We start from the raw sequence: 18,742 nt of genomic DNA on the forward strand, positions 1-18,742 counted from the left end.
CTTAGGTGTATTTTAACTGATAGAGACAGAATATCAACCAAAAATCCAGAAAAAACACATGCAACAAATAAATTGAGTTCGGTGAGTAAAATAAGTATTTGATCCGCTACCAACCAACAATAATTCTGGATCCCACAGACTGGCAATGTGCTCATGTGGTACACAGATCAGTCCTGTCAATTTAAGAAGGTGCTCCTAACGACAATTCATTTTGTGTATAAAGGACACCTGTCCACAGAATCTTTCTTAGGCACCACCATGGGCAAGACCAAAGGACGTCAGGGACAAGATTGTAGACCTGTACAAGGCTGGAGTGGGCTACAAGACCATTAGCAAGAAGCTTGTTGAGGAGACAACTGTTGGAGCGATTATTTGCAAATGGAAGAAATACAAAATAACCATCACTCGCCCTCGGTCTGGAGCCCCATGCAAGATTTTGCCTCATATGATAAGGATGATCATGAGAAAAGTGAGAGATCAGCCCAGAACTACACGGGAGGCGCTTGTGAATGATCTCAAGGCAGTTGGGACCACAGTCACCAAACAAACCATTGGAAACCCAATACGCCACCATGGATTGAAATCCTGCAGCACCTGCAAGGTCCCCCTCCTCAAGAAGGCACATGTACAGACCCATCTGAAGTTTGCCAATGAACATTTAAATGTTTCAGAGAATGACTGACTGGGAGAAAGTGCTGTGGTCAGATGAGACCAAAATTGAGCTCTTTGGCTTTAACTTGACTCGCCATATGTGGCAAAAGAATAATGTTGACTATGACCCTAAGAACACCGTCAGTACAGTCAAGCACGGAGGTGGAAACATTATGCTTTGGGGCTGTTTCTCTGCTAAAGGTACAGGCCGACTTTGCCGCACTGAAGGGCTAATGGACAGGGCCATGTTTTGTCAAATCTTGGATGAGAACCTTCTTCCCTCAGACTGAACACTGAAGATGGGTCGTATAGGGGTCTTCCAGCATGACAATGACCCAAAACATACCACCAAGGCAGCAAAGAAGTGGCTCAAGAAGAAGCACGTTAAGGTCATGGAGTGGCCTAGCCAGTCTCCAAACCTTTATCCTATAGAAAATTTATGGAGGGAGCTGAAAGTTTGAGTTGCCAAATGACTGGCAAGAAACCTTAAGGACTTAGAAGATCTGTAAAGAAGAGCAGACCAAAATCCCTCCTGAAATGTGTGCAAACCTGGTAACCAACTACAAGAAATGTCTTACCTCTGTGCTTGACAACAAGGGTTTCTCCACCAAGTACTAAGTCATGTTTTGTTTGGGGATCAAACCCAACATCTGTACATCTCACCTTCACTGCTTCCATTTACCTACTACTGCTCTCATCACCTCCTCTTAATACTCCACTCTCCCTCTGACCTGAAACACCATCACCGGTAGACATACATGCTCATGTACATCCCGCTCCCATGCCACCTTTCTCACCCTTCTTCTTCTCCTAACCTCTGGGGACATCTCCCCAAACCCTGGTCCTTCACTACCTCGCCCACACACAAGGCATCCTCTTTCTTCCATGAACTTCCGCAACCCCCTCAATCTAATACCTGTCCCTTTGTTCCCCAAAACCACCCTCCTGTTTTCATGTGAACTCTGGAACGCCCGATCAGTTTGCAACAAACTCACCGCCATCCACAACTTCTTTGTCTCCCGCTCCCTTAACCTCCTATCGATCACCGAAACCTGGATCCAAGCTACTGACTCTGCCTCCCCTACAGCACTCTCCTATGGAGGTCTCATCTGGACCCACTCACCCAGACCCAGCAGTCGGAAAGGTGGTGGGGTTGGTATGCTCTTGTCACCTCAGAGCACCTTCCAAGTCCTCCCAAACCCTCCCTCTCTATCCTTCTCTTCTTTCGAGACACACTGCATCCGGCTATTCTCTCCAATCTCTCTGAGGATTGCAGTAATCTATCGGCCTCCTGGACCCGTGTCCCGCTTTCTCGACGACTTCTCCGCCTGGCTTCCCTTCTTTCTCTCCTCCGAGCTACCCACCATCATCCTTGGAGACTTCAACATCCCTATCAACATTTATAACCCGGCCACATCCCAACTCCTCCACTTAACCTCTTCTTTCATACTCGCACTGTGTATACAGTCCACCACCCACTCCGACGGGAACACCCTAGACCAGGGGTGGGCAAACTTTTTGACTTGAGGGCCGCAATGGGTTCATATATTGGACCCGGGGGCCGGACCAAGAGTAGATGAATGATGTGTATGTGTCATCCATAGTAAGTATAGTAATATTCCCCCATAGTAAGCATAGTAATTCATCCCCCATAGTAATTCATCCCCCATATAGTAATTCATCCCCCTTAGTAATTCATCCCCCATAGTAATTCATCCCCCATATAGTAATTCATCCCCCATAGTAATTCATCCCCCCTATAGTAATTCATCCCCCCTATAGTAATTCATTCCCCATATTAATTCATCCCCCATATTAATTCATCCCTCATATAGTATTTCATCCCCCATAGTAATTCATCCCCCATATAGTAATTCATCCCCCATAGTAATTCATCCCCCATATAGTAATTCATCCCCCATAGTAATTCATCCCCCATATAGTAATTCATCCCCCCTATAGTAATTCATCCCCCCTATAGTAATTCATCCCCCATATAGTAATTCATCCCCCCTATAGTAATTCATTCCCCATATTAATTCATCCCCCATATTAAGTCCCCAAGTCCCCCCTGTGTCAATTCACTTACCTTTGCTCCGCGTGTTCCTCTCGCCGTGTTCCCGCGCCGTTCCGGTGTAGCATGAAAATCTGTCTCCTATGAGGATCTGTCCCCCTCGACGTATCTGCGCATGTGCCAGTTTCAGGCATTAGCAGCCGATCGGCGATCTCCGGCACATGCGCAGATACGTCGAGGGGGACAGATCCTCATAGGAGACAGATTTTCATGCTACACCGGTCTTCAGGGCGGACTGTGAGAGGAGCCTAGCGGGAGCCTAGCTCCGCGGGCCGGATTAAAAGGTCCGCCGGGCCGTATACGGCCCGCGGGCCGTAGTTTGCCCATTGTTGCCCTAGACCTTGTCTTCTCTCATCTCTGCACTCCCAGCAACCTCACAAACACCCCCTAACCTCTCTCTGATCACAACCTCATTACCTTCTCCGTTTCCTCATCCTCAAACATCTATCCCTCCAAACGTCCAACTATCACCAGCAGAAACCTCCGCAACTTGAACCCTGCCCCTTTTCACTCTGCAGCTGACCAACTTTATGACAGTATCCTTCCTCTGTCCTGCCCTGACTTGGCCACTACTGTTTATAACAACTCGCTGTCAGGCGCTCTAGACTCGCTAGCACCCCCAACAACACAAAGCATTAGACTCCGACCGCTACAAACCTGGCAGACTGACCACACCAAAAATCTCAAACGACGCAGTCGTGCGCTGGAGCGACTATGGCGAAAAACCAAATCCCATCAAGCATTCACCCGATATAAATCTGCCTTCCTAACATGCATTTCCTCCCATCACGCTGCCAAGCAAGCCTACTTTGTTACCCTCATTAATACCTTCTCTTCCAGTCCTCGCCGGCTCTTCTCTACTTTTAACTCTACTCTCTCCGCCCCCACCTCCACCCAGTACCTCACTCACCGCCCACAAGATTGCTAACCACTTCAAAAACAAGATCTACGCAATTCGTAGGGACATCGCCACTGCTCAGACTTCCACCCCACCTAGCACTCCTCTCACTAAAACCCCCTCAACACTCCACTCCTTCGACCTCGCTACTACTGAAGAGGTCACTAAGGTCTTCTCAGAAGCCCGCCTCACCACCTGCCCCCTTGACCCTGTCCCCTCACAACTCCTACGATCACCCTCTTTTTCCATCCTCACTCACTCCCTCACATCTTTAATCTTTCCTTCTCTACTGGCACCTTCCCCTCCCCTCTAAAGCATGCGCACATCACTCCCATACTTAAAAAACCCACCCTGGATCCCACCGACCTGAACAACCTAAGACCCATCTCCCTGTTGCCATTTACATCCAAACTCCTAGAGCACTTAGTCTACAATCGCCTGAGTTCCCACCTCACCGACAACAACCTCCTTGATCCCCTTCAGTCTGGCTTCCGCCCCCTACACTCCACCGAAACTGCCCTACGCAAACTCACCAACGACCTGCTTACCGCCAAAACTAATGGCCACTATTCAGTGCTCCTACTCCTTGACCTCTCTGCGGCTTTCAACATGGTTGACCACCCCCTCCTCCTCAAAAAACTACACTCTCTTGGCCTCAGAGATTCCGCTCTCTCCTGGCTCTATTCCTATCTATCACAGCGCTCCTTCAGTGTTACCTATAATGCTGCCACCTCCTCTTCAATCCCCCTCTCTGTTGGGGTCCCTCAAGGTTCTGTCCTCGGACCCCTTCTCTTCTTCATCTACACCTCTTCCCTTGGCCAATTGATACATTCGCACGGCTTCAACTACCATCTCTGCCGATGACACGCAAATCTATCTCTCTACCCCTCACCTCACCCCTTCAGTTTCCGTCCGTATCAAAAGCGCACTGAGCGACATATCGGATTGGATGTCACTCTACTTCCTCAAACTAAATCTTTCCAAAGCTGAGCTCCTAGTTTTCCCCCCAGCCTGCGCCCCCTTCGACTTCTCCATCAAGACCAACAACACTACCATCAGTCCCACCCCTCAAGCCAGAGTACTAGGTGTCATCCTAGACTCCAATCTTTCCTTCCAGCCCTAGGTCCAATCGCTGACAAACTCGTGTAGACTTCACCTCCGCAACATCTCCAAAATACAATCATTCCTAACCTCGGAAACCACTAAGCAACTCATTCATTCCCTTATCATATCACTCCTTGACGACTGTAACTCCCTCCTCACTGGCCTACCTCACCGCAGGCTATCCCCACTTCAGTCTATCTTGAATGCTGCGGCCAGACTCATCCACCTTACTAACCGCTCCGTATCTGCCACCCCCCTCTGCCAATCCCTCCACTGGCTTTCGATTGCCCAACGGATAAAATTCAAAATGCTAACACTGACGTATAAAGCTGTTCATAATACTGCCCCAAACTACATCGCCGATCTGGTCTCCAAATACCACCCAAAACTTACTCTCTGCTCCTCACAAGACCTCCTACTCTCTAGCTCCTTGGTCTCCTCCTCCCAAGCTCGTCTCCAGGACTTCTCCAGGGCTTCCCCCATCCTCTGGAACTCCCTACCCCAATCCATCAGACTATCACCTACTCTGCTCACCTTTAGGCGCACTCTGAAAACCTATCTCTTCACGGAAGCCTACCCCGCCCTCAACTAATTACTGAACTCCTCCACTCTTCCTAACGTTCTATCCCCCACAGCTATTTCCTCCTGTACCACTATCCCCTCCCTCCTAGATTGTAAGCTCCAAGGAGCAGGGCCCTCGAACCCCTACTGTATTGAATCGTATTGTTACTGTACTGTCTCGTGTACTGTTTCCCACCATAATGTAAAGCGCTAAGCAAACTGTCGGCGTTATATAAATCCTGTATAATAATAATAATAATTTTACTCACTGAACTGCAACTCAATTTATAACATTTGTATCATGTGTTTTTTAGGGATTTTTGGTTGATATTCTGTCTCTATCATTTAAAATACACCCATGATAAAAATTATAGACCCTTCATTTCTTTGTATGTGGGCAAATTTACAAAATCTGCAGGGGATCAAATAATTATTTTACCCCCTGTATAATTTAAACTAATCCTACAATATTTCGTAAAATGCTTTGTTTTACTATCCTCTACTGCTAGAGGGCACTGTGGTACTAAAAAAGCTTCCAACATTTATATGTTTATTGTCAGAAATAAAAGGAATGTAATTTTAAAGTGTACCAGACCGCAATAAAATTTCCGATCACTTTTTCTGTCCCTATAAATATATTTTTAAAAATGGCTAAAGCTACATAATGATAAATTGTAGATATTTAAAAAAAATATGAACCCATTACCTAACTGCTTGGAAAACCATATCATAAAACTTTTAATTTTAAAATACAACAACCACAATACCGAAGTGAGTAAATTAAGAAAAATAATTATGAATATTTTATACTTACTGTATCCAACTACTGAAGAGCAAGGAACCAGCAACCTTCTGATAGAAGTAGAGAGGAGAGTGACTAAAAGAGGCGTTCAAAAGTCATCTTCTTCTTTCACTGTCCAGTCACAGTCTGGGGTAGAGAAGGGAAGAGAAGTCAACCTGTAACTGTTATTAGACTGCAGCAGAGGATCCCTTCTGGGGAGCTTAGTGGATGGAGAGAAATATAAATCAATTTGCTCATATATACAGTATGTGTATATGTATGTGTATATATATATATATATATATATATATATATATATATAAAATCTTTGAATTTAGTGGTTTCTATGGAGCTCAACTTTAACCACTTGCCATCTCTATGTCCTATATAAACGGTGGGTAGACTTTAAGAGGCTAAAACAAGCTCATGCAGTAGTTTCCAAACATTTACAGTGCCTTGAAAAAGTATTCATACCCCTTGATATTTTCCATATTTTTTCATGGTACAACCAAAAATGTAAATGTATTTTATTGGGATTTTATGTGATAGACCAACACAAAGTGGCACATACAGTTGCAAGAAAAAGTATGTGAACCCCTTGGGATTACGTGCAGTTTTGCATGAATTGGGTATAAAATGTGCTCTGAATGACATCTAAGTCACAACAATAGAGGAACACAGTCTGCTGAACATAATACTACACAAACATTAGATGTTGCCATGGTTTAATTGCACATAACATGTAAACATTCACAGTGCAGGGAGGAAAAAGTATGTGAACCTTTGGACTTAATAACTGATTGACCCTCCTTTGGCAGCAATAACTTAACCAAACGTTTCCTGTAGTTGCAGATCAGACCTGCACAACGATCTGGAGTAATTTTGGACCACTCCTCTTCACAAAACTGTTTCAGTGTAGCAATATTCTTGGGATGTGCAGTGTGCATAATCAGTTTCATATGTGAATACGATGGAACAGCTGAGAAGCCAATTGTCCCATTACTTTTGGTCCCTTAACAAGTGGGAGGCACATATGCAAACTGTTGTAATTCCTACAACGTTCACCTGATTTGGATATAAATACCCTCAAATTAAAGCTGACAGTCTGCAGTTAATGCACATCTTGTTCGTTTCATTTCAAATCCATTGTGGTGGTGTATAGAGCCAAAAATGTTAGAATTGTGTCGATGTCCCAATATTTATGGACCTGACTGTATTCACCATAAGAAGCTTTACTTTAAGATCTCCCCTGACAACTATTATCTGACTCCCTTGTTGTTTTAGTCAATGTATTAAAACCTGTGCAATATAAACTGAGCATATAATACTATATTTAGGAAGTCCCCTTTTAGACAGTTGGCTCAGGAACAAATGGAAGTTTTCCACTCTATTGCTGTTCTGGTGTCAACTTAAAATTATGGATTTACATTCACTTTTTCGTTTTCGTTGACATTGGTGATCAGGACACAAAGATAGCTGATCTCCCATATGGCGACACAGACAGCAATATACATCCTACATGCAATCCAAACGAGAACTCCAAACAAGGTAATTTAATGATAAAATTGATTCATAGCAAAATAAAGCCAACATGTTTTAGGGGCAAAACACACTCTCTCTTCATCAGGGCTTCAAAACAAGTACAAAGGTCATAAATCTTAAAGTAAAAGCTCATTATTATAAAAACGAATATATAAGTAAAGAATTATGAAAATAAAAGTCAATGGGTATATACCTGTTTGCATATAATTTATATTTGGTATATACCCTTTAACTTTAATATCTGTTATGCTTCTGAATCAGAACCAGTGTGCCCAGTGACAACATCCATGTCCCTTAGAATATCTGATCCAATACCATATTTATTCTTTGACCTTACAGCAGTTCTAAAAATAAAATTATCTGTAGGAATACTTAACTATATGCTTAGTTCGAATTGCCTTTTTTTTACACCCTTGCTTGCTTTAGTTTTAAAGAGATTAGGTTGCATAAGAGTAAGGCATAATTTATCTGAACTATTGAGATGCTGAATGATCCAGGAACTCAAGTGCAAAAGGTAAAATATCACTTTTGTCAGGACAGACTTTCTAAAGTTGAGAACTGACCTCCAGAGCTCCTTATTGGACCATGAGAGTATCATTTAAGTTAATAGAGTGTTAAAGGATGCAGTTGGCCAAGATTCCTCTGAGGAGGTGTATTGACATTAAACTAGTCATGATCTGTCTTTTGTGTTACTGCTGTTTTAATAGAGAAAAAAGCTAGGTTTTAAATTTGGCTGTAACAAAGATAAAATCTTTATATTTAATTTCATGATCGTCATTTTCACAAGCAAGATAGTAGGCTGGGTGTATTGTGAGTTTCTGGATGGATGCAAACCAGCCTTAAAAGTAGGGTTTGTGCTTAAAATGCATTTTTATGTAGTAGTTAGACATTTTCGAAATTGCCCTTAATGTGAACACTTTTTTGCAGTTTGCCTCCAGTGCTGTTTATATCAGTGATGAAAAATTAGGCGTTTGTTGTATAATAAGGTGAAGCAGAACAATTAATCTCATCGCTTAGGCCCTATGGAATTTAATGGGAAGGAAGAGCATTTGTTTTTGGATTATGAGTACAGGACCAAATGCTGTGCCAATATAAAATTAAAATTTAACACACTTTCTTCTACTGTATATTTTTATATATATGACATAATTTGGGTTCAAGTCAATTGAGCAATACATAAAACACTGATTACCTCCCTTACAGGTTTCCTTTACTATGTTTTGGGCATCTAACCTTGGTGGGCTTGTAGTAAATGCTCTTTCCGCTAACTGTCCTTTTTATTTAGGGGAAACAAATATATATTGGGCCTTTATGGAAAACTGGATTATTTCTAGCAAGGCACAAGCAACATGCCATGTTATATACATCATAATATAAAGGAAAGGGATTTGTTAATATGGCCGCACGTAGGCAATAACAGATTTTGAAAATTTATAGGAGCCAAATTGTAGAAAATTAAGTTAAAGCTGGAATTCCCCTTAAAGTTTCTGGATGAACTATTTATAATGCAAGATCCTTCCCTCCAGTCCCATTTAAGGGCTCATTCACTCCAGATGCGGTGGGCTGCTCTGGCAGCTATTCCCAATGCAGTCCTGACACATTGACAAGGTAAAATGCTGAATTCTTAATTGTGTTAGTTCACACCACATTATTGCTATGGTGTGCTTTAAAAAAAATGCTGCATATGCTATTTTTTTCTGTGCATCTGGTTGCATCATGGACCACTGCATCGCTATGATGCCACTGTAAAAATAACTATGAAAATGTCACTCATGGCATTTCAATAAAGTTGTGTGAAAAAAAAAGTAAAGAATGTGTGCTGGAATTGGTGCATTGGCACTGTGCAGCTGTGTGATCAGTTTGGCATGCTGGTGTGAATGGGCCCTAAAATAAAATGAGAAGGATGAGTGAGCACCTTTGTACAAAAGTGCTTCCTTGGCACCTGTGCCCTAAAGAGACCATGTATAGTAATGCAATTTATGCATAATATTGTAAAATCCTATAAAAGCCCAGCTGCTGGCACCATCATCTTGAATGTGATGACTGCAGTATCAGCAGCTCCAAAGCTGTCATTCAGGTGACACTACAGTGTTTCCCTTTGCTTCTGCCCCGGCAGCTACATAAAAATGTATGTAATGAATGCAAGAGGCAGAGGAGCTCGGCAAGCATGGACTGTAATTAAACTCTCCTAGCAGTGAAGAAGGCAATGACATACAAGGAGTAAATGGGCTGTGCTAGATAATTTAGTATCCTGAAGAAGTCAAATTTACTAGCAAGTTCAAAAACTTATTGCAAGTGAATAAAATTACTGTTTATGGAAAGGAAATGTTGCATGTTTGTGTGTGTGTGTGTGTGTGTGTGTGTGTGTGTGTGTATATATATATATATATATATATATATATATATATATATACACACACACAGTTGTGTTCAAAATAATAGCAGTCAGACATCACTAACCTGATCAATCACTGTTTTTGGTAGAAATGATATTTCTACATGGCAAATAATTTACTAGCAGGTGTAGTAGAGTAATAGAAATCCGACAGACCCAACAGTCATGACATGCATGCTGCTGATTCTGTGTAATTGAATCACTAATTGAAAGGGGCATGTTCAAAATAATAGCAGTGTGGAGTTCTATTAGTGAGGTCATTCATTCTTTGAAAAACAGGTGGCAATTATTGCCCTTATTTAAGGAAGGAAGACAGCAAATGTTGTACATGCTGGTTACAATGCATTTCTCTCTGAAATTCTGAGGAAAATGGGTCGTTTCAGACATTGTTCAGAAGAACAGCGTACCTTGGTTAAAAAGTTGATTGGAGATGGGAAAACATATAAAGAAGTGCAGAAAATGATAGGCTGCTCAGCTAAAATGATCGCAAATGCTTTAATATGGCAACCAAAACCTGAAAGACGTGGAAGAAAGCGAAAAACTACCATTCGAATGGATAGAAGAATAGCCAAAATGGCAAGGACTCAGCCAACAATCAGCTCCAGGAAGATCAAAGAAGGTCTAAAGTTACCTGTGAGTACTGTTACAATTAGAAGACGCCTATGTAAAGGCAAGTTATCTGCAGTCCCACTGTTGAAAAAGGACATGTTCTGAAAAGGTTACAATTTGCCAAAGAGCACATTGACTGGCCTAAAGAGAAATGGCGCAACATGCTGAAGAGGAAATGCCCTTGAAATGGGTGTTCCAACAAGACAACAACCCCAAACACGCCAGTAAACGTGCAACATCTTGGTTCCAGACCAACAAGATTAATGTTATGGAGTGGTCAGCCCAATCCCCTAATCTTAATCCAATAGAAAACTTGTGGGGTGACATCAAAAATGCAGTTTCTGAGGCAAAACCAAGAAATAGAGAAGAACTGTGGAATGTAGTCTAATCATCCTGGGCTGGAATACCTGTTCACAGGTGCCAGAAGTTGGTTGACTCCATGCAACACAGATGTACAGCAGTTTTCAGAAACAGTGCTTATACAACTAAATAATAAGTGATTCAAAGGAAAGCAAAATGTATATGGAAATAAAAGCAATTAGAAGGATTTTGAGCTTTATTCACTTTTTTCAACACACTGCTATTATTTTGAACACAACTGTATATACAGTCAGGTCCATAAATATTGGTACATCGACACAATTCTAACATTTTTGGCTCTATACACCACCACAATGGATTTGAAATAAAACAAACAAGATGTGCTTTAACTGCAGACAGCTTTAATTTGAGGGTATTTACATCCAAATCAGGTGAACGGTGTAGGAATTACAACCGTTTGCATATGTGCCTCTCACTTGTTAAGGGACCAAAAGTAATGGGACAATTGGCTTCTCAGCTGTTCCGTGGCCAGGTGTATGTTATTCCCTCATTATCCCAATTACAATGAGCAGATAAAAGGTCCAGAGTTCATTTCAAGTGTGCTATTTGCATTTGGAATCTGTTGCTGTCAACTCTCAAGATGAGATCCAAAGAGCTGTCACTATCAGTGAAGCAAGCCATCATTAGGCTGAAAAAACAAAACAAACCCATCAGAGAGATAGCAAAAACATTAGGTGTGGCCAAAACAACTGTTTGGAACATTCTTAAAAAGAAGGAACACATCGGCGAGCTCAGCAACACCAAAAGACCCGGAAGACCACGGAAAACAACTGTGGTGGATGAGCAAAGAATTCTTTCCCTGGTGAAGAAAACACCCTTCACAACAGTTGGCCAGATCAAGAACACTCTCCAGGAGGTAGGTGTATGTGTGTCAAAGTCAACAATCAAGAGAAGACTTCACCAGAGTGAATACAGAGGGTTCACCACAAGATGTAAACCATTGGTGAGCCTCAAAAACAGGAAGGCCAGATTAGAGTTTGCCAAATGACATCTAAAAAAGCCTTCACAGTTCTGGAACAACATCCTATGGACAGATGAGACCAAGATCAACTTGTACCAGAGTGATGGGAAGAGAAGAGTATGCAGAAGGAAAGGAACTGCTCATGATCCTAAGCATACCACCTCATCAGTGAAGCATGGTGGTGGTAGTGTCATGGCGTGGGCATGTATGGCTGCCAATGGAACTGGTTCTCTTGTATTTATTGATGATGTGACTGCTGACAAAAGCAGCAGGATGAATTCTGAAGTGTTTCGGGCAATATTATCTGCTCATATTCAGCCAAATGCTTCACAACTCATTGGACGCCGCTTCACAGTGCAGATGGACAATGACCCAAAGCATACTGCAAAAGCAACCAAAGAGTTTTTTAAGGGAAAGAAGTGGAATGTTATGCAATGGCCAAGTCAATCACCTGACCTGAATCCGATTGAGCATGCATTTCACTTGCTGAAGACACAACTGAAGGGAAAATGCCGCAAGAACAAGCAGAAACTGAAGACAGTTGCAGTAGAGGCCTGGCAGAGCATCACCAGGGATGAAATCCAGCGTCTGGTGATGTCTATGCATTCCACACTTCAGGCTGTAATTGACTGCAAAGGATTTGCAACCAAGTATTAAAAAGTGAAAGTTTGATTTATGATTATTATTCTGTCCCATTACTTTTGGTCCCTTAACAAGTGGGAGGCACATATGCAAACTGTTGTAATTCCTACACCGTTCACCTGATTTGGATGTAAATACCCTCAAATTAAAGCTGACAGTCTGCAGTTAAAGCACATCTTGTTCGTTTCATTTTAAATCCATTGTGGTGGTGTATAGAGCCACAAATGTTAGAATTGTGTCCATGTCCCAATATTTATGGACCTGACTGTATATACACATACTCCTAGCACATTTTCTTCATCTAATGTACGTTGGGAGCATACTGACCGTTGTGCCTTGCCTTGCAGAAGACTTATTACCTATATTTTTTCTAGCTGACCCTCATACATATGTATGTATTATTAAGCAATACTGACTGGGTTCTCCCTTCTATTCTTAAAAACATTTAGGTAGTACACAGTATTGTGGAGCAAATTTTGCCATATGAACTTGACCATATTTTCTTACTTTGACCTTACTGGCTGATCTCCTGCTTAAAGGGGAACTTCACCCTAAATGGGAAGTTCTGCTTGTTTGCCTCCCCCCCTCTTTTTTACCATCTGACACTTATATTCTTTTGGGGGGGGGGGATTGAGTACCTGGTTCTTGTCAGGTACCCACTCCCAAACTGTGCAATTCGAGCAGAAGTTCATCCCCTCTTTGCCCCATAGCCTTCTGGGACTGCGGGACCATTCACAAAGCGCAGTGAGGCTCTCACATTTGCAGTGGGAATCCAGTCCCATTTCAAAGCTGCTTTTCCAGGACTGAGATTGAACTCTGCAGTTACATTTGCAGCAGTTGTTTTCTTATTCTGTGTCACAGTCCTGCGCAATGTCCTTTTTGTCTCTTTTGGTCAGTTAGCCATGTTGACCGTGCTTATGCTTATCAAACAACATTTGAGTCAGAGGCACCAGCTAAGCAGACACCAACAATCTGTTCTCTTTGAAGCTCAGTAAGCTCTGACATGACTCTGTATTACCAGGATCACATGCAGTGAATAACGAAAGTGAGACTTCCTACCTGTTAGCTAGGTGTCTCACACAGCTGATGCAAAAGAATGTTATATCACTTCCGCTTTCAACTTGAAAGGTCACTTTCACACCTACAAATCGTGCAGTGTTTGCATTTTTTTGTCTAACCCCTGTAAGTGTCTTCATTTTAAAAGTCAGCAGCTACAGTATTTGCAGCTGCTAACTTTTTTTGGGGGGAGATTGAAGCTCCTATTTGAGTATTAGGACACACACGGAATTAATAATTGAATTGAATTACCAATCCAACATTTATCTTGTTTAGTGGTTTTCTTCCTTCTTGAACCTACTGAATCCCTTGCAATAATCATGGGTGTGCAAAGCTTTTGCTTTTTTTATTTAACACCATCTGAAAGAAAAAACTTTCTGCTCCTGTTAACTGACAAGTGCTCTCCGAGGCTCTTGTCCATAGCCACAAGATGCTTCAAGCACTTACATCACATTGATCATTTCTCCATGTTTTTTCTGCACAGTATACTCTAGTAAGCAGGTCTTCTTTCCTTCCAAATCCTTTCCCAGCACTACCAAGCTACTTCAAGGCATGATAATAAATAGGTATTTCTCTTTTATAGTAGAATCTGTTATGTTCATGTGTAATATTGTATATGTAATTGTGAAGGTATTACAAAGAGTAGTGAAACTGTAAGGAAGTCACTATTAGCAGTTTCTTGCTTGTCTTCTCTATAACCCTACCCCACTCCATGAGTCCTCAGTTGTTTTTTTTTTTTTTTGCTCGTCCTAAGGTGATGGATCTCTTCTCTTTCAACCACTTTCTTTTTCTTTATTATTTTGTCTTTGAATTCTTCAATCAATTCCTCACTGCCTTCTAATGCCACAAGTAGAAGCAGTGTATCCAAATCGGCACAACCTTAGTAAACCTTGGGATCTATACCCAGACCCCACGTTGTAGGGACGGCATGTTGCTTTGGGCATTGAATCCTGGATGGGCGATCACCTTGGTCCTTAGTGCAATATGTATACTCAACCATGGGGCAATGGTGCAACCCTATGGATCCCACTGGCTAAAAAAAGACCCCATCAGGGGTTTGCCCATTGTGTTGGGTGAAGCCTGGACTTTGCATCCAGTCCAGTGTCATAGACATGTAAGACAGGATCTCCCTGTATGCTTTTGATCATTATTATAAAGACCAGAGTGATATTTGAATGGTATCCTAAAACCCTTATAAGGTATTCAGGTGCTTTCGCCTGCCCTTTCACAACAAGGATTTGCTACAGTATGGTCTAAAACAAAGTTGCTGCGTTACCCTTTTTGGCACACCCGATATTCTGCATCCCTCTTCTTGATTATCCCACAAGGGAATACCCTCACATGTAGCTATGGCAGAGAAATAGGAAATAGGGATCCATTGCAAAACCACAAGCAAATATTTGCTTGGCCGAAGGCCCATACAACTCAGTCTCAGTGACGATGTACCCCTTGCACCAGAGCAGGAGGCACCAGAATCCCCTGCATGGTGCCTTATAGCTTGGCACCTAAGGGAATCACGGGCCTTTACACATTAATATTGACACCCTCCTCTGGACTAAATGTGGTCACTCCTTCAGGACGGGATGCTGTCATGACTGTTACGCTTTCCAGTGCAGTGGGGAGGTGTTTTTGGTCTATTACGTCTTCCCCCATTTATATGAATGTATCTGCCCCTAAGGGGACAATTGTTTAGTGTATGAGGGAAGTTTTGTACTCTTCTCTGCATCCTTCCCTATATTACACTAATCTTTACATATGTAGGATTAGTCTGGTGCTGGGCTTACCCTGGCGCTTTTGGCTGGTCAAGTTTGGGTGTAGGAGCAATTTGTTACATGTCGTTTGCATTTTTTGCCTTTATAGAATATGTTATAGCTTAAAAGTGAGTCATCCTAACAACTACCATATATTTAATGGGTCTCCCCCATGGGGATTTACATACTTGGGACGTGTGGAGTGTGGTACGATTTTTTGTGTTTTGTTTTTAACTTTTAATTTTGTCTGTGTTAATAAAGAAGTGATCAGCTTCCCTTTTGTTTGTATCATTATCTTTCAGTATTTACAAATTCCCCACTCCGGTTGAGTCCACAACTAGTCCGTTTCTGGTAGTTTCTCAATTCTAACACTGGCATCTGATTCTAGCTTTATTCCAGACATGCAACAAGTAGAATATTCTGAATCTATATCACAATTCCTTGTACAAATAAATGCCTTAATACAACCATTTTTGCCCAGGTCTCAAACATGCCATGCTGCGTCTCTTATTCCTGTTTTTCAACTTTATTTGGATCCCTGTAGTGGATATAAAAAGTCTACACACCCCTAATAAAATGTCAGGTTTCTGTGATGTAAACAAATTAGACAAAGTTAAATAATTTCAGAACTTTTTACACCTTTTTAATGTGACCTATAAACTGTACAACTCAATTGAAAAACAAACTGAAATCTTTTAGGGGGGAAGTAAACATAAAAAAACTAAAATAATGTGGTTGCATAAGTGTGCACACCCTCTTATAACTGGAAATGTAGTTGTGTTCAGAATTAAGTAATCACAGTCAAAATCATGTTAAATAGGAGTAAGTACACACCTGTCATCATTTGAAGTGCCTCTGATTAACCCCAAATAAAGTTCAGTTGTTCTAGTAGGTCTTTCCTGACATTTTCTTAGTCGCATCCTACAGGAAAAGCCATGGTCTGCAGAGAGCTTCCAAAGCATCAGAGGGATCTCATTGTTAAAAGGTATCAGTCAGGAAAAAGAGTACAAAAGAATTTCCAAGGTACTGTATACCATGGAACATAGTGAAGACTGTCATCATCAAGTGGAGAAAATATGGTGCAACAGTGACATTACCAAGAACTGGACGTTCCTCCAAAATTGATGAAAAGGCTAGAAGAAAACTGGTCTGGCAGGCTGCCAAGAGGGCTACAGCAACATTAAAGCAGCTGCATGAATATCTGGCAAGTACTGGCTGTGTGGTACATGTGACAACAATGTCCCGTATTCTTCATGTGTCTGGGCTATGAGGTAGAGTGGCAAGACGGAATCCTTTTCTTACGAAGAAAATTATCCAAGCCCGGATAAATTTTGCAAAAACACATCTGAAGTCTCCCAAAAGCATGTAGGAAAATGTGTTCTGATCTGATGAAACCAATGTTGAACTTTTTGGCCATAATTCCAAAAGATATGTTTGACACAAAAACAACACTGCACATCACCAAAAGAACATCATACCCACAGTGAAGCATAGTGGTGGCAGCATCATGCTTTGGGGCTGATTTTCTTCAGCTGGAACTGGGGCCTTAGTCAAGGTAGAGGGAATTATGAACAGTTCTAAATACCAGTCAATATTGGCACAAAACCTTCAGGCTTCTGCTAGAAAGCTGAACATGAAGAGGAACTTCATCTTTCAGCATGACAACGACCCAAAGCATACAGTTGTGTTCAAAATAATAGCAGTGTGTTGAAAAAAGTGAATAAAGCTCAAAATCCTTCTAATTGCTTTTATTTCCATACACACAAATGCATTGGGAACACTACACATTCTATTCCAAATCAAAACATGAAGAAAAATATATCAATTTTGTGTTGTTCCTTTAAACAAATTGAAGAAAAGTGAATATTAGACTGTTCAAAAAAATAGCAGTGTTTGTATTCTTTTTTCAATCTCAAACATTCACTATATAAACTGAAAAATGTTTGAGGTTATGGCTTTCCTTTGAATCACTTAATTAATATTTAGTTGTATAAGCACTGTTTCTGAGAACTGCTGTACATCTGTGTTGCATGGAGTCAACCAACTTCTGGCACCTGTGATCAGGTATCCAGCCCAGGATGATTAGACTACATTCCACAGTTCTTCTCTATTTCTTGGTTTTGCCTCAGAAACTGCATTTTTGATGTCACCCCACAAGTTTTCTATTGGATTAAGTTCCGGGGATTGGGCTGGCCACTCCATAACATCAACCTTGTTGGTCTGGAACCAAGATGTTGCACGTTTACTGATGTGTTTGGGGTCGTTGTCTTGTTGGAACACCCATTTCAAGGGTATTTCCTTTTCAGCATAAGGCAGCACGACCTCTTCAAGTATTCTGATGTATTCAAACTGATCCATGATCCCTGGTATGCGATAAATAGGCCCAACACCGTAGTATGAGAAACATTCCCATATCATGATGCTTGCGCAACCATGCTTCACTGTCTTCACAGTGTACTGTGGCTTGAATTCAGTATTTGGGGGTTGTTTGACAAACTGTCTCCAGCCACTAGACCCAAAAAGAACAATCTTACTTTCATCAGTCCACAAAATGTTGCGCCATTTCTCTTTAGGCCAGTCAATGAGCTCTTTGACAAGTTGTAACCTCTTCAGAACATGTCTTTTTTCAACAGTGGGACTTTGTGGGGGCTTCTCGCAGATAGCTTGGCTTCACATAGGTGTCTTCTAATTGTAACAGTACTCACAGGTAACTTTAGACCTTCTTTGATCTTCCTGGAGCTGATTGTTGGCTGAGTCCTTGCCATTTTGGCTATTCCTCTATCCATTCAAATGGTAGTTTTTTGCTTTCTTCCACGTCTTTCAGGTTTTGGTTGCCATATTAAAGCATTTGCGATCATTTTAGCTGAGCAGCCTATCATTTTCTGCACTTCTTTATATGTTTTCCCCTCTCCAATCAACTTTTTAATCAAGGTACGCTGTTCTTCTGAACAATGTCTGAAACGACCCATTTTCCTCAGAATTTCAGAGAGAAATGCACTGTAACCAGCATGTACAACATTTGCTGCCTTCCTTCCCTAAATAAGGGCAATAATTGCCACCTGTTTTTCAAAGAATGAATGACCTCACTAATAGAACTCCACACTGCTATTATTTTGAACATGCCCCTTTCAATTAGTGATTCAATTACACAGAATCAGCAGCATGCATGTCATGACTGTTGGGTCTGTCGGATTTCTATTACTCTACTACACCTGCTAGTAAATTATTTGCCATGTACAAATATCATTTCTACCAAAAACAGTGATTGATCAGGTTAGTGATGTCTGACTGCTATTATTTTGAACACAACTGTACATCCAAATCAACAAACGAATG

At 41.5% G+C, this 18,742-nt stretch overlaps 1 protein-coding gene across 1 annotated transcript in view; it reads left to right on the top strand.

Annotated features, from left to right (window-relative positions):
- TBCK (TBC1 domain containing kinase) overlaps nt 1-18,742 on the top strand; it is a 367,627-nt gene that overhangs the window by 191,595 nt on the left and 157,290 nt on the right. The window lies entirely within an intron of this gene.

This window comes from Staurois parvus, unplaced genomic scaffold (genome assembly GCF_062004578.1).
Source record: "Staurois parvus isolate SC_StPar_1 unplaced genomic scaffold, SC_StPar_1.0 ptg000244l, whole genome shotgun sequence".
In the NCBI taxonomy this organism is placed as follows: domain Eukaryota; kingdom Metazoa; phylum Chordata; class Amphibia; order Anura; family Ranidae; genus Staurois; species Staurois parvus.